The sequence below is a fragment of the Palaemon carinicauda genome, chromosome 18 (assembly GCF_036898095.1).
Source record: "Palaemon carinicauda isolate YSFRI2023 chromosome 18, ASM3689809v2, whole genome shotgun sequence".
NCBI classification, from domain to species: Eukaryota; Metazoa; Arthropoda; class Malacostraca; order Decapoda; family Palaemonidae; genus Palaemon; species Palaemon carinicauda.
In genome coordinates, this window is record NC_090742.1 from 62,765,857 (window position 1) to 62,782,817 (window position 16,961).

The 16,961-nt window shown below is 44.1% G+C and overlaps 1 long non-coding RNA gene across 2 annotated transcripts in view; it reads left to right on the forward strand.

The window, feature by feature from the left end:
• Window positions 1-16,542, forward strand: part of LOC137657847 (uncharacterized) — a 31,642-nt gene extending 15,100 nt beyond the window's left edge. For both annotated transcript variants that reach the window (XR_011047220.1, XR_011047221.1), the window contains exon 4: window positions 16,064-16,542. This is a non-coding gene — a long non-coding RNA (uncharacterized lncRNA). The remainder of the gene's footprint in view (window positions 1-16,063) is intronic.
• The last annotated feature ends 419 nt before the right edge of the window (window positions 16,543-16,961 follow it).

A 16,961-nucleotide genomic window follows, 5' to 3' on the forward strand; every position in this document is an offset into this window, starting at 1 on the left:
GTCAAACCTTTCCCTCAGTGCTGGGTCTGATGTTGACAGCCATCATGACGCCCTAAGTACTGAGGGCGGGGTGTATATCTGGATATTGCCCCTAGGGCGGCCCTAATTTGAGGGATGACCCCGTCCTCTAAGTGTGGCTCCTTGGTGGGTGGGGGCAATATCCAGATGAAATGAGTCTTCTCGTCATTATGGCAACCCAACCAAAACCTGTTGACGACCAATCCGCTTCCTCTCTGATTTTGGCAATAAATTATTCTAAGAGCTCCATTGTTATTATGGAACCATATGAGGAACTTATAAAAACAGTAATCCTGTTAGTTATGCCAGTGCCTTTGGACTAGAGTTTTTATGAATTTTACAAGTTTTCAAAATTTGGACTCATAAAAGAAATCAGGAATAGACTTGGCAATGATAAATTCTTTGAAAACCGGATTATCTTTGATAAAGTGACAGAAGCCCATAGAGCATACAAGGAATTTGATTCAGTTACTATGAATGTTAAGCTTTCAAGGGCCGAAGAGGTATAGTACCTAGGTATCTAGATGTCTATAAACCTCATAATGAACCTGAAGATCCTAAAATAACTAAAATATCTAGATCCCCAAATCCAGCTAAGTTGTTATTACCACACAAAGCGAGAGGGGCAACCTCTTCAAGGTGAAGAGGTTAGTAAACCAAAAAATTGGTATGTAAACCAAAAAATTGGTAATGTAAATAGACCAGAGATATCTCGTTTTGTACGTAAGTTTTCTAGTGAATACCAAAACAGACGGACAAGCAGTAATGCTTCTCAATCTTAGGTTTGATCCTGATGGAATAATAAAACAAATAAAACCTCGCTACAACTTCAGCTATGCAAAAGGGGTTATCTTTAATAAAGATATATATGAGCTGGATGAGAGCGAGATTTTGGGAGGTATTTAAAGTGCCCCATTCATCAATGATTATTTTAAATTTTGGGAATTCTTATTTGCCTCCAGACATTGTTTTTGACAGTGAAATTGTTAGAGTTCGTTCTTATAGACAGAGCGTGCTTCAGTGTTTTAATTTTGGTTTTGGTTTTGGGCACTCCTCCCGTATTTATACTAGGAATAAGATCTGTGGATTGTGTGCCCAAGCATGGGGAGTGTTCAACACCTGTAGTGTGTGTGAACTGCAAGGGTGACCATCGGGCCCGTGATAAAGAATGCCCTATATTGAAGAAAGAGCAAGAGGTATTGCTGAAATCTATTATAGAACACATCAGTGTTGGACATGCAAAGAAGCTATTAGTGAAAAAATCTTACACAGATGCAGTGAAGAGTTCTGTTGACTTCTCTAGTCGGGCTCCTCGGGCCCCCTTGTTGTGGCTCCTCTGGCTCCCCTTGGTGGAGATCCCCCGGCACCCTCTGGCCCCTTATGGTGGAGCTCCTCCTGCCCCTTCTAGTGGGACTCCTCCTGCCCCCTCTGGTGGGACTCCTCCTGCCCCCTTTGGTGGGAATCCTCCTGCCCCCTTTGGTGGGGCTCCTCCTGCCCCATCTGGTGGGCCTTCTTCTGCCCCCTCTGGTGGGGCTGCTTCTGCCCCCTCTGGTGGGGCTGCTTCTGCCCCCTTCTAGGGAGGCTCTCATAGCCCCTACATTTGTTACCGGATCGATTGAAGATCCTGAGTTCTTAATGCTAGATATTGAGAACTCTTCATACCAAACTGTACCGTTACCTGTCTTAACAGTTCATCATTCCAATGACGGTGAGGAAATGGAGGCACAATCTGTTAGACAAAAGAGGCCCCTTCGTTCACCTTCACATTCTCAGGATCAGGATAACAGTACTGAAAATAAAACAAAGAGTAACTGAAGGCCCAGCATCAAAAAAATCGATTGCACTATCTAGATCAATAAGTATTGAAATTATGGCTGGCAAGCCATCTCTCTGTAGGTCTCAGATTCCCAAATTAGAACAAAAAAAAAAAGTTTAAAAAATCCAACTAATGTCTCGTGCAATAGAACATCCGTGGATCTAATTCAAATAGAGAGCAAGTTCGGGTTCTGTTTAAAGAACATAACTTACTGTATTTTCAGTCTGTATACAGGAGACAAAATTGGGATATCTTACTCCCAATTTAGGTTATAATTTTTCATTTTATAGGTCTCCACCTAATAGGTGCTCGTGCTCAGGGAGGCACAGGCATAATAATTCGCAAGTCTCTTAATCACAGAGTTGTTCACCTGAATTCTGTGTTGTAGACTTGTGCAATTCAAATCTTTACTGACAAAGGGATCACTATTTGTTCACTTTACCTTGATCCAACATTAGAAAATAGACTTCAGGATGCACATGGTAATCCTCGTCAGCTAGAATTAAATTACTTGCAGTTCATAATAAACCAACTTCCTCAACCCTTCATATTGATGGGGGACTTTAATGCCAAACACACCCTATGGGGAAAACAATGTTGTGATCGATGGGGTTTGATAGTAGAACAACTGCTTGACATGAATGACATCACTTTAATGAATGATGGTTCCCCTACAAGACAGTTCTGATTCAGCCATAGACCTCACTATTTGCTCTTCATCTTTGAGGTTAGATTACCAATGGACAGTAGACCATAATGATCATGGCAGTGATCATTGGCCCATTCACTTGAAGTATGTAAAAAATATACCATCTCCATGTTTACCCAAATGGAAGGTGGGGAAGCTGACTGGGGATTATTTAATCCACAGAAATTTATCGAAATAAAAATTAATTCCAGAGTTCAATACAAGCATAGAGTATTTAGTGAGCATATTGTTGTGTGGGACCATGCTCTCCATACCTCGAACATCAGGTAAACCTCAACGTCCTGTAGTTCCTTGGTGGAATAATGCCTGTGCTTTGATGCGCAAGATAGCAAGAACTTGCTACAAGAGATATCGTAGATACCCTTGTTTGGCCATTAAAATAACATACAGAAGAGCTCTTGCTAATCAAAAGAAAACTTTTAAGCAGGCAAGAAGAGAATCATTTATTAAATACATAAGCGAATTGAAATATAATTCCCCGCTCTCATTAGTCTGGAATAGAATCCGAAAGTTGCAAGGGAAATTTTGTCCATCTCCCTTGCCTATATTGAAAATTGATGGTCTCTTTATATCTGATCCTGGGAAGTAGCCGAAGAGTTTGATAGGCATTTTTCGAATATATCTAGTGCCTTACACTATACTGCAGCATTCAGGGATATTAGAAACAGTACTACGGTTGTTTCTCCTGTTAGTACAAATTTAGTCTTACAATCTTCCTTTTACCAAGGAAGAAGGAAGAACTGGATAATGCCATTGCATTGTTTTCCCCAACATCTTCTGGGGAAGATGATATTTTATACTCCATGATTTCTAATCTACCAAAAAGCACAAAACAATTTCTTTTAGATATTTTAAATAGTTTTTGGGCTTCAGGAACTTCCCCTAAGTCCTGGAAAATATCGATAATAGTTCCTATTATAAAACCATTAAAGGATTCGTACCTCCCACAAAATTGTAGGCCAATTGCTCTTATTAGTTGTGTCGGCAAGCTTTATGAGAGAATGGTCAATATTCGACTAGTGTGGTATTTGGAATCAAAGAATCTTATCAAACAGACAGTTTGGTTTTAGGAAAAATAGAAATACTAATGACCCTTTGAATGTTCCTCACTCGAGAAGGCCAGAATGCCTTTGTCATGCAAAACCAGACCATTGCAGTGTTCTTTGACCTAGAAAAGGCCTAAGATACTACCTGGCGAGGGGGTATCCTTAAGCAACTCGTTGAATGGGGTATTGTGGGCAATATGTTTTATTGTATTCAAGATTTTTTGTCAGATAGGTACTTGAAAGTGAGAATTGGCTCACTTATTTCATCAGCTTATCCTCAAGAAGAAGGATTGCCTCAGGGAAGCGTTCTTAGTCCAACGCTTTTCAATGTACAGTGGAACCTCTACATCCGAACGTATCTACATCCGAATTTTCCAACATCCGAAGTAAAATTCGAGCAAATTTTTTACTCTACACCCGAATTTTATTTCGACACACGAAGTAAGCAATTTTCGTCGTACCGGTTGTATCCGAATTTTTCGACACGCGAATTACAATTCGAACACGTTCCTACTCTACACCCGAATTTTTTTTTTGACACCCGAAGTAAGCAGTACTCGTACGCGTAGTCGGTACTCATAGCGCCTGATGTGTTCTTTATTTCCGCCGATAGAAGGCAGCACTTCGACCTCGGAGGGACCCTCAATTAGCGCGGCTTGGGTCAGTCCTCTGTTCTCGTCGGCTTCTTGCGGTTGTGCCCTGTGCGTTCAGCTATTATTGTACTGTTTTAATCGTGATTTTTTACGTTCATCCTTTTACGGTATTTTACGTAAATCATGGATCCTAAAAGGTTTAGTTTCGCAAGTGGTAGTGGTAGTGGTGAGAAAAGGAATAAGGAAATGCTTTCTTTAGAAGTAAAGCAAGGAATTACTGAAAAGCATGAGCGTGGTGTCCGTGTGAGTGAACTTGCAATAGGTTCGGCACAAATAAAAAAGATGTTAGGAAAATATCAAGACTTGGTCGACTTCGACAAATACCATCCAAAGAAATTGCAGGTTTGTCGTGTAGTTGCGCAGTTTGATGATGTTTCCCTAACTTATTTTCGAAACATTCTGAAAAGCTGTACCAAGCAACTTCCTATCGATAGCTTCTTTAAAAAAACTACAAAGCGAACTTGTGATGAAGAGGATGGAAGTGGTTCAAAGAAAGCGGCAAAGAGAGAAGAGAAAAAAATTTAATAAATTTTTAAGTGGAGAGAGTGAAAGTGATTAAAATTAATCATCAAAAGGAAAAAAAGAAAATGTAAAAAAAAAATATAAAATATGAAAATAAAAAGATTAAATAAGCTAAGTTAGGTTAAAGTTCACTTAGTGTAAGTTAGAATAAGTTACGGTAGTGTACGTTTATCGTAGTCAACCTCTCTACCTCCTCGCCGCCCGTCCGTCTCCTCTCTGCGTAGCAAGACCAACAACACCTGCGCTGGAGTTTCTAAGGTAAAGTGACGCTAAAAACCCGTTTCTTATTTATAAGTTTTTGATAATTCTTCTTTTTTACATGTCTATTATCTAATTTAGTGTGCATTATTCTCATGGGAAATTATGTGTAGTAGTTTGTTAAGAAGTTATCATAGGTTTTTGGGCTCAACCACGGATTAATCCTATTTCAATGTATTCTTATGGGAAAATTCATTTCGACATCCGAACATTTTCTACATCCGAAGTCGGTTGTGGAACGGATTAAATTTGTTTTTAGAGGTACCTCTGTATCTATTAACGGTCTGCTTGAACAAGTTCCTGTTGGGGTGCATGGTCTGGCTTTTGCTGATGACTATGCAGTAGTGTGTAATAAATCATCAGCTGTTGAATTATGTCATAAAATCCAGGCTGCTATTAATGCTGCTACATCTTGGGCCAGTGCTGGAGGGTTCAAATTTTCTCCAGAAAAAACTTAGGCCATATGTTTTTGTCGACTGAGAAGAATGGGAGAGATTCCTACATTGTTTTCAAAAGATTCCATTTTACCATACAAAGATAGGATAAAGTACCTTGGTGTTTTATTTGATAAGAAATTTACTCTCTCAACATATTAATGAGGTGGTATATAACGTGAAACTTAGACTTAACATCCTTAGTGTTGTCTGCTGTCAACTGGGGAGCTGATAGAACATGTCGGTTGAGGATATATCAGGCATTGTGCCTTAGTAAAATAGATTGTGGATGTCAGATATATGGATCTGCATGGAAAACCATTTCAGAAAAACGATGTGGTCCATAACATGGCTTTAAGAATTTGCACAGGTGCGTATAGGACATCACCTGTAGATAGATTATACGTGGATTCAGGGATTCCTCCCCTTTTTATTCGTCGGGAAGAGTTGGGTTTGAGGTATATGTTTCGTGTTCTTACCTCGAAACTCAACCGAAATTTTAAATTCGTAAAGCAACCCGTTGATAGAGCACCAAATAGGACAAGGTTGCCCAAACCACTAGAAGTAAGACTAGAAGCTTCAGCTAATGACGTGGGATTACTTCCTCCTACAGTGGTTGGGATTACCCCTTCAAAATATCCTCCTTGGAATAGGCCTAAGATAGAGATTTGTCCGGTTATGGATAGTAAAAGGAACAGCTCAAGATGAGCAATTAAGGTCTAGATTCCTATCGCATGCTTCTGAGCATGATGATGATTATCACATTTATACAGATGGTTCCAAGAGTTCTGATGGTGTGGGTTACTCTCTAGTGACAACTGAAAATATAATTAAAAAAAGGCTTCCGTCAAGTTCCTTTATTATTACGTCAGAACTGTTAGCTGTTTTGACTGCTTTGAAATTAATTTTTTATGATAATTTTTCTCATACAATTTATACCATTTTTACCGACTCATTGAGTGTTTTATTAGCATTGAGAAGTTTAGTCTCTTGCCATCATTTGGTGCAAGAGATACAAGATTGGTTTTATATTTTGGTGATTAGAAAGCATTTTACGATCAAGTTTTGCTGGGTTCCGTCCCATATTGGAATTGTAGGAAATGAGGGAGCCGATGTTGCAGACTAGGCTTAATCACATTTCCAGCATGTGTGTCCCAGTTTCAGATTTTAAAAGTTAGTATTAGGTTTTATTGTAGAGACATGTGACAGGCCCACTGGTGTAATTTAAATAATAATTTTAAATTAGTCAATTAGGCCTTCTGTCCATCCATGGTTGCATTTACAGGTGGACAGAAGATCTAGCATTGTTTTAACACGTTTGCGTATAGGGGGCACACATTATACTCATAGGTATCGGATGGCAAGTGGGGCGGATAAGCTGGCTCCTCACTGCTCTGCTTGCCAAGTAGATATAACTGTTGAACATATTTTAGTGTCCTGTACTGTTTTTAGATGTCAACGTAGGAAAAATCATTTAATCAGTTTGTCCCTTGGGGAAATTTTAGGTGAGACTGCTCCAGTGGAGCAGGTTGTACAATTAAAAGAAATTGGTATTTTTTATGAGTTATAGATCTATGGTTTTATTGTGATTTTAAATTTTAACCTGTTGGTTTTATTGTGATTTTAAATTTTAACCTGTTGCATAGATTTAATTTAATTATGTTTTACCTTTATTTATATACTTATATTCTTTTCTAAAAGATATTTATGCGCTGAATGGCCTTACGGCTCTGGCGTTTGGCTTCGGCCCAAAATTTCATAAATAAATCAATCAATCAGACATGTCTCGCAACTTTTTGCAAAAAGCCTCTCGCTGAGAGGAGATGCTGGATAACCATCACAAGTGAAGCCAAAGGGATTCCACCAAGCTGTGTAATACCTGAGCATGTGATGGGCATAGCAGGTTGAGAAGGGAAGGCAATTCTGTCTCTCTATTAGCAGAAGTAGAAAGTTCAGGTACCATTCTACTTGAGACCATTTTGGTGCAATGAGCAACAGGTTGATGTTTGGAGTGACTCTGACATTGTTGAGTACACTCATTAGGCAGAATGGCATAAATCTTGAGGCTGTCCCCAGGATGAAAGCTTCCTTGAAATCTGCCTCTGGGTTTGGTACTGGGAGCAGTATAGTTGAATCCAAAGGCTGAGTTTAGTTGCAAACAGGTCTACTGTCAGCAAATCCCAGTCATGGTCTTGCTTGCTATCTGAAGATGCAGAGATCACTCTGGTCCAACTCCAACTGTTTGCATTCTCCTGCTAGAATTTTCTCTGCCCAGAATGAAGCAGCTCAATAAGGTGATCGCCTTGATTTTCTCCCATTTCAAAATGTCCTTTGGTGAAGCTGTAATGAAACTATATTAACTTTTATGTAAGCCACCACTGTGGTGATGTCGCTCTTCAACACCTCCATGTGGCCCATCATAAGTTGGAGAGCAAGTAAAGCTCCTTTGAGCACTTACCATGTATTGGCACCAACTTACCTGGGTTGACCGGTGTCCTTACGACAGATGTTGCACCAGGTTTACCCCCCCCCCCCCCCAGCCCTTTCTTCGACGCATCCGTGAACAGTCTCTGTACTGACAGTGAAAAGAGGGGTGAACCTCTCAGGAGATTGATTTTTTTCAACCAGCACTAAACATCTCTTATTTGCTCTTCCCCTACCGGAACTAGCATTCAGGAGTAGTCGATGCCCTGAAACCAATGATTCATCAGCTGCCATTGGATGGAACTCGTCCAGAGATGTCTAGTCGCGGAACTCGTCCAGAGATGTCTAGTTGGGAGAAGACACTAATTGACCTAGCAACCTCTGCCACTGATGTGCCTGTAGCTGAGGTTATTGAGAAAAAGGGATTGCTACATCCCATAGGCATGTTAGGTGATCCTTTGATAGGGAAAAAACTCCTGAGGATAGTATTCACCACAATCCTCGGATTGTGACAGATCGAGAAGTCTGTCTCGGTGAAGGAGAAGGGTGTTTTCCGAATCCGCTGTAAGGACATCGCTCCCTCCATCGTTCAGCAGTCTCATCGAATTCTCCATTTCATTTAAATTCTTTTTTCGCCACACTGTGGCTAATTGTATATATTTGTTCCGCTCCCTCAGAGCTACAATTTTATGTATTTATCATTTTGTTACATTGTTTCATTGACTTGTATTTCAAGTATTTGTACGTGTGAAGAAACACACATTTTGTGGTGGTTTGTTCAAGCCAGATTGGCGCCAGCACGCATGCTACATTTCCGTCCGCACCTTGAATTATATTCTCGCACCTGTTTGAATAAACTGTCAGCTGTTGGTGATAGCTTGTCTCGCTGTCCTTACAACCGGTGACCCCGGAGTTGAAGTAGCATCAGCGGTTTTGGCTTTGCCATTAACGGACTTATTACGGCCATGCTACCTTCTTTTACTCCGTTACCTTAGGAGTGAGCTTCGGCCTTTGGTGTTCCCACACCTCGGTGGTTTGTAAGGCAGTAGGATGAGCTTAACAAACATCTCAACTTCTCACCTCTTCGCCGACTGACCACAATGGCAGATTCAACCCGCCCATCATGCCCAACGGCCTCGCCTCCACGCCCAAAGTCAAACTGCCGCGTTTTCTCAACACAACACCGCTTCCTGGTTCCTGAGAGCGGACGTACTCTTCCGAGTCGCTAGGCTCAGCGACTCCTGCGCCAAGGCCGACATCGTTCTCACCTCCATCCCAGAGGAGGTATTCGACAAGATTTCCCCGTGGCTCGACACCCAGGCTTTTCAAGTTTCCTACGACGGCCTGAGAACGAAACTAATCGGTATCTACTCACTCTCCGTTTCAGCAAGGGCACAGAAGGTCCTGGATCTCGCCGGCAAACCCATGGGTGACACCTCACCTGTCGAGGCGTGGGAAGAGTTGACCGGCCTGCTAATGCTTCCAGAGACCGACAGCACCGGCCGACCGCGCAAGATCAGCCTATCTCGCGAGATTTTCCTTCGACGCCTGCCGTAAGACCTAAGGGCCCAATTGACGGATGCCAACACGCTTCCGATGAACGAAGTCCTGTCGAAGGCTCAGTAGCTCCATGTGGCTTCCAAAGCATCCCACCTCGGGTCATCATCAGTTTTGTCTTTGTTCTCTTCCTTAGACTCTTCAGCAACTCCTCCCAACGACGACGACGAGATCAACGCTCTGGCAAAGAGGAAACCAACGCAACCAACACGTCCGAGCCCTAGGCCTAATCCAGCTCGGTGTTCTCTACCATCAGCAGTTTGGCAGCGACGCCAAGAAATGTAGGGAACCATGCAATTTCCCTAGAAGATGACTCCAAAAGAAACCACCTACCACCATTGCAGCTACAGGAAACCAAAGCAAGAATGGTTTTTATATCCTCAACACCGTCTCCAACCATAGACTCATGGTCAACACCGGCGCTATGCAGTCAACGTTCCTGCCATCACAAGCCAACCTAGACCGTGGTCCTAGCAAAGACGCCCCCTCGCTCATCGCCGCCAACGGGTCTCCCATACAGTGTTATGGGACTAGGGTCCTCAGGATGTCTACCATGGGCCGTTCGTATTCCTGGCCCTTCGCTATCGCTGACGTCAGTCGCCCCCTCGGTGCAGATTTCCTCGCTCACCACGGACTACTCGTCGACGTTGCTGGAAAACTCCTCATCGACACGAACCTGCCGGTTCTGCGCCCAAAGAGCCGGCCCAGCCGCAATGTCCATATCCGCCGTAATGACACAGCCCTACGCTAACCTTCTGCAGGAATTTCCTGACTTTTTCAAGCCCGAGCTCCGCCAATCGCCGAGATCCCCCTCAAAGCACGGGATCTACCACCACATCACGACAACGGGACCTCCTACTCACGCCAAATTCCGCCGCCTCCCGCCCCAGAAGCTGAGGGATGCCAAATGCGCCGTTGAGGACATGGACCGCATGGGTATCTGTAAGAAAGCATCAAGCCCCTGGGATTCCCCCCTACACATGGTAAAGAAGCCTGACGGGACCTGGAGACCTTACGGTGACTACAGGCGCCTCAACCTCATCATAACGCCCAACCACTACCCTCTGCCCAACAAGCAGGACCTGACGAATGGGTTGCAGGGCGCGAAACACTTCACCAAGATGGACCTTCTCAAGTCTTACTTCCAGGTCCCCGTATTTCCAGAGGACATTCCGAAGACTGCCATCGTGACACCGTTCGGATCCTACACCTTCGCATACTCAACCTTCGGTCTACGCGGTGCGGGGGCGACCTTCCAACGCCTAATGGATAGCATCCTAGGCGACCTACCATTCTGCGTCTGCTACGTCGACGACATCCTGATATTCTCAAGGACCAAGGAGGAACCCTGGAGGCAAGTCCGCGCCGTTCTCAAACGCCTGCAGGAGAATGGCCTTGTTGTACGTTTCAATAAATACACGTTCGGTGCTGAAGGAGTGGACTTTTTCGGTCATCGCGTGTCCTCGAGTGGGGTAAAACCCATGACAACCAAGGTGGACGCCATCAGAAAGTTCCCGACACCACGACCACCTGCCAACTTCAGGAGTTCCTGGGGATGGCAAATTACTACAGGCGCTTCATCCCCAACATCGTACAGACCCTGACCCCCCCTCGACGACGTCCTGAAGGGAAAGGCGAAGAAACTTGAGTGGGGTTCCCCACAACAGCACGGATTCACCAGGACAAAGGACGCCCTCGCAGACGCCACCACCCTGGCTTACTTCGACGACAACCCCCCTCTGCGACCGACGACCGATGCCAGCAACGTCGCCTGCGGAGCTGTGCTGGAACAGCTCGTCAATGGTTCTCCACGACCATTGGCATTCTTTAGCACAAAGCTGAAACCCGCTGAAACAAGATACAGCACCTTCGACAGGGAGCTCCTGGCTGTCTACCTCGCCGTCCGCCACTACAGCACATCCTGGAGGGCACACCCTTCACCATCGCGACAGACCATCAACCCCTCGTACACGTCCTCACAAAATCGACAGACGCATGGTCCTCCTGACAACAACGCCATCTCGCAGCAATCGCCGTATTCGGGTGCACCATAAGCTACGTTCCAGGAAAGAAAAACCCAGTCGCAGACGCCCTTTCAAGGATTGAAATAGACGCAATCCACCTGGGAATTGACTACGCCAACCTCGCATCCGAATAGGGCACTGACCCAGAGGCACAGGATCACCTAACGGGGCTATCTGCACTCAAAATAACCGCAATTCCCCTCGGGCTGGCAGGAGTAACTATCCTCTGCGACACTAGCACCGGCCGCCCATGTCTCTGGATTCCGGTTTCTCGCAGAAGAAAAATATTCAACATCATCCATGGACTTTCACACCCTTCGGGACGCACCACTGCTCACCTCCTGTCTGAGAAGTTCATCTAGCCAGGTATCAAAAAGGACGCCCGCGAATGGGCGAAGACATGCATCAATTGCCAGACAAGCAAGATCAGCCGTCACACCGAATCGGGGTAGGTGATTTTCCCCAACCGAAAAGTCATTTCTGTCACATCCACATCTACGTTGTGGGACCTTTGCCGCCTTCGGGATCTGCTCGCTACCTGCTGACAATCTTCGATCGCTCCACGTGGTGGTTGGAAGCATCACCGATGACCGAAGCTACAACCCAAGCATGCGCCGAAGCCCTTTTGTCGAGCTGGGTGAGCAGATTTGGCGTTCCTGATGACATTACGACGGACAGAGGCCCCGCTTTCCTGTCAGAAATATGGCTCGCTCTGGCAAACCTGATGGGAACGACACTCCACAGCACCACGGCATACAACCCTGCAGCAAACGGCATGGTCGAACGAACTCATCGCGTCCTCAAGGCGTCCCTGATGGCGAGCTGCACCGACGGGTACTGGAAATCACGACTTCCTTGGGTACTTCTCGGCCTTCACACCGCCCCTCGCGCAGATGGCGAGCTATCGCCCGCTGAAAAGGTTTACGGAGAGTCGGTCGCAGTTCCCGGCGAATTCTTTCCCACATCAATCGACGACATACAGCTGGATCATCTTAGGGACATCGCTAGTAAGTTCAGGCCATGTCTTAAAACTTACCAGGTCAGAACTAAGCATTTCAAGCCGAGGAACCTGGACGACTGCAGATATGTGTTCGTCCGCGTCGAAGCTCATCGACAGTCGCTAACCAGACCCTATCGAGGCCCCTACTGAGTCATCAGTAAAACGATGAAAGCCTTCCTTCTCGACGTGCATGGCCAAGAGGACTGGGTCTAAATAGACCGCGTGAAACCGGCGTTTCTCGAAGGAAGCGACACTGCCTCCGCGGGACCTGGCAGATCCAGAGTGCCACCTCAAAACAAGGCGCCCAACGAGAAGAAAAGCTACAAACGACGACGAGAGGTAGCGATCCGACCGCCGACGCGCCCCTTCGTTCAAAAAGAAGAGGAACCCTCTGACGCACGAAACGATACGAAGACTAGCCTCATCAGCCTTCTACGCCACCTGATGTCTTGGGGGGGGGAGTACTTGTAAGGACATCACTCCCTCCGTCGTTTAGCATTCATCGAATTCTCCATTTCATTTAAATTCTCATTTCGCCACACTGTGGCTAATAATTGTATATATTTGTTCCGCTCCCTCAGAGCTATAATTTTATGTGTATCATTTTGTTACATTGTTTCATTGACTTGTATTTCAAGTATTTGTACGTGTGAAGAAACACACATTTTGTGGCGATTTGTTCAAGCCAGATTGGCGCCAGCGCGCATGCTACATTTCCGTCCGCACCTTGTATTATATTCTCGCACCTGTTTGAATAAACTGTCAGTTGTTGGTGATAGCTTGTCTCACTGTCCTTACACCGCTAATATTGGCCAATCTAGATAATGCAATTGATGAATTCCATTGGCATGAACCCAGTTCGATACCAGAGTGAAGACTTAGAGATGCTGTGGACAAACCAAAATATAGCAGTGTTCGACATGATGAACCTTTGGTACTTCGTAGGGGGATGCACTGGGATCTGTTAGTACACATCCTTCAGGTTGTCATCATGAAGTCCACAGGCCTGATCGCCTACCTAACAGTGATTGCAGTTTCCGTTTTGATTGGAGTCTGCAGAACAAACTCTTTTAAAGTGGACATAGGTCTATGACTACTAGTCTCCAGACCTTCTTGTCAAAAAAGGCTACTGAAGAAGCCTGGGGATCCATTGTACACCTAAGAGTGCCCTTCTCTACCATTGTTTGGACTTCTGCCCTAAGGCAAGGGCCTTTCTTGATAGTTACCGAAAGAACGATGATTGTCGATGGAAGAATCTGAAGAGGGGGAGAGCTGATGAATGAGATGAGACAACTGGAGTCTAGAACATCTACTGTCCGTAGTTTTGCATACCATCACCTCCTACATCTGGATTATAGGCATACTCCCATCGGTGGTGTCCTGATAGGATATCCCTACCCTAAGCGAAGTTTTCCTTGCCAACATCTGGGCATCACTTTGTCTATTCATCTGAGGCCAGAATTAACCAAGAATGCTTCAACTGAGGTCTATAGGCATGGAAAGCCGAACAGTATAAATGCCTCGCCAAGACTTCTTTCCTGAAGCATGCGTGCACCTGCAGGATGGTGGACTGAGATTTGCCCATCCCTGCCTTTGGGCAGGCTGGCTGGCTGAGGGAAAACGCTGCCAGAGGTGTCATTAGATCTAGTTTGAGCCTTCTTGGTCATCCCTATCTGACACCGTACCCTGCCAGTGTCAAGGGAGGTTAAAAATCAAAGTAAGATTCTCGCTCTATTTTCTGGAAAGGGAGCGAGATCCAGGAGCACTTTATGGTGTCCTTCCGAGGAGAAACTGTTGACTGATGCCTGGACTTCTCATGAATTCTTCTGGTCTACAACCAGCTGAGAAGCTTTATTTTTTGGCCACACTCTTAATCCATGCTCTCTCCTAGGCATGAGCCCTTGGAGTGCGAGGGGAGAAGGCTGGCAAATGCCTTCTTGCCTTTGATGACCTAAGCTCAGAATTTGAATGGATCTTCATCCGATCATAAGGAGGCTGCCAGAGGCCCTCATCCTCCCTTCTCGAATAGAGACAGTTTCAATCAGCGATGGCGAAAAGTCCTCTGTCAATCTCCCTTGGTGATCTGGAGCCCTGATGGGTTCTAGGATGGAAGGTATCAACTAGAGGAGGAGTCATTTGGCGCTGATGTTTGATTCTCTTGTTGTCTAGCATGGTCCCAAATTCTTGCAATTGAGGATTAATCCTGAGGAGTTCATTCCCTAACCTTCTCATGTGAGCGTTCTTGGAAGCGAGAGTCTAGGTGGGGCTCCAACATGAAGGCGCAAGTACTAGGAACATGTCTAGGATCCTGCTAAATCTTTAGCAGAATCAAAGCACCCTCCTGCATCAGTGGTTACTAATACCTATGTTCTGATGATGTCAAGCACGCGCAATGATGGTTTGCCTCGTGACATGTGGCAGGTAGCTAACCTGCTATCCACCTGTAACTAGAACATTTGTAGATATGCTGCTCCTGTTGGTGATGAAGAGGCAACTCTGAAGCCCTGGGGCACTAAGTGCAGATGCTCACTGTTACATCCGAGTTTTATATAGAGCCGATGGGTGCCCTACAGGAGAGAGCAAGAGTGTGTGTCTTTGTTCAAGCTCAGTTTCTGAAGCTAGGTTCTGAAGGGCCAGCAAGCATGTGCCTGCTCGTGTGGCTTCTCCAGCTGTACCAGAAATACTGAGCCCAACCGTCTGAGATAGAACCTCCACCACACCAGCCATTCCTTGCTGGGGGATCCTTTTAGATCCACGAAGTCTACAACAGTCGTAAGGCATCGCTTACCTGAAAACTGGGTTCTCCCCGAGAGGCAAGCCCTCCCGTTTTGCTAGGGGAAAAAGGCTTTGTGGTTTTCCTTAATGTTAAAGTGCCATACCTCTTACCCGAGCGGTCTTTGGAGGAAACAGACGGGGAAAGCTGCATACCAGGGAATATCTTTTTGAATTCTTCCTCCTTCAGTCGTACGTCTCCTACTGGAAGGAGGTCCCCACTCTCGACATTCTTCACAGGGAGAAGTCTGGTTACAGGAGTGCCGTCCTCAAGCTGGGCATGAAAAGTGAAATCCATTCCCCTTCTTTAAGTGAAGGTGCCGCACTTTTAACCCGACACCCCCAGAAAAGTCACATCTCCACCGTAGACACTTGCTTGCAAACACACTGAAAAGATAAAGCAAAAATTAAAGCAGCCAGTAAACGTTCATTCACACCAACGGCTAAACTCAAAGTGGTTTGCCAGTGAACAAGAAGATGGAAGGGATAGGGCTGTGCTTCCCTGCTACTAGCTGGAATTAGCCTACTGGCAGTAATTATAAAATTTTAACAACTGTTATCTCTCTGTAAAGGACGAAGGTTTGTACAAGTACAAAAACAAATTGCAGTATCTATTGAACCATTAAAATTCTATTGGCTGCAGAAAAGTGGGTCATTGCTTTGCCACTTCCTTTGGAAACTCGGCTATAAGTATTGTCAATATTGAAAGGTCTTTTTCAGTTTACAATTAAAGCATAGCGTAAAGGGGGTTTTACCTATTTTAAAAGAACCTAGTTATACTAAGTACAATTCCAAATAAACCAACTTAATATAAATTTTTTTTTTTTCAGCAACCAAGAGAAAATTGACCTGTCCATCAACAAATAACTTTATAAGAAAGAACGCCACATCCATAAAGCCAGTTAACCTCACCCGACCGGAACTTTCTTTAAACAAAGGAGGCCACAATTTTTATAAGGGAAAAAGCCACAAAGAGTGAGAGAAACGTAAAGACATGCCTTCCTTTAGTAAAATCTTTTATCTCATAATTATATAGTACTCGAACATTACTTTTAATTCCAGAGCCTTGCTTTCGTGAAATCACAGAGCCCCATTTTCATGAAATCACAAAGATGAAGATTTTAATTTGAAATATTTTTGACAGGTGTCAAAGAAAGTGGCACCCTACAAACCCAATTGCAACCGTCTTAATTGTACACTCTATTAAAGTAAAGCTACTTAACAAAAACCTCGATAACATAACAATCACAAGTAAAATACATATTAGATTAATAGCATAATTGTTTCAAATGAAGATATAAAAAATACATTGAAAGTTGCCAATTTATTGAGTTTAATTATGCTGAAGCTACCAATAAAAACAGCTATTTTATATTTTTCCTCTATTAACAGTGCAAAATATTTATGCCATTATTCAGCCTATGATAATAACTGCATTCATAAATCTTTAGTATGGCGATAGTATTGAATTGTTATAATAGTTGCTGAAAGTTCCATACAGCAGTTGAAAACTACATGTAAAAGACTAACTTTACCATATTCATAAACTAAAGTCATGCAGTAAAATATTTCATTATTGATTTCATTATTGAATTTATCATCTACAATATCATCATTAAATAATTAAAATTATTGGCCAAATGTTAGTCTAAAGATACAGCTGGTTGTATTAATAATTATTAGTTTCTTCTTAAATTTTTCGATTCAAACACTGATACAGATGGTGAG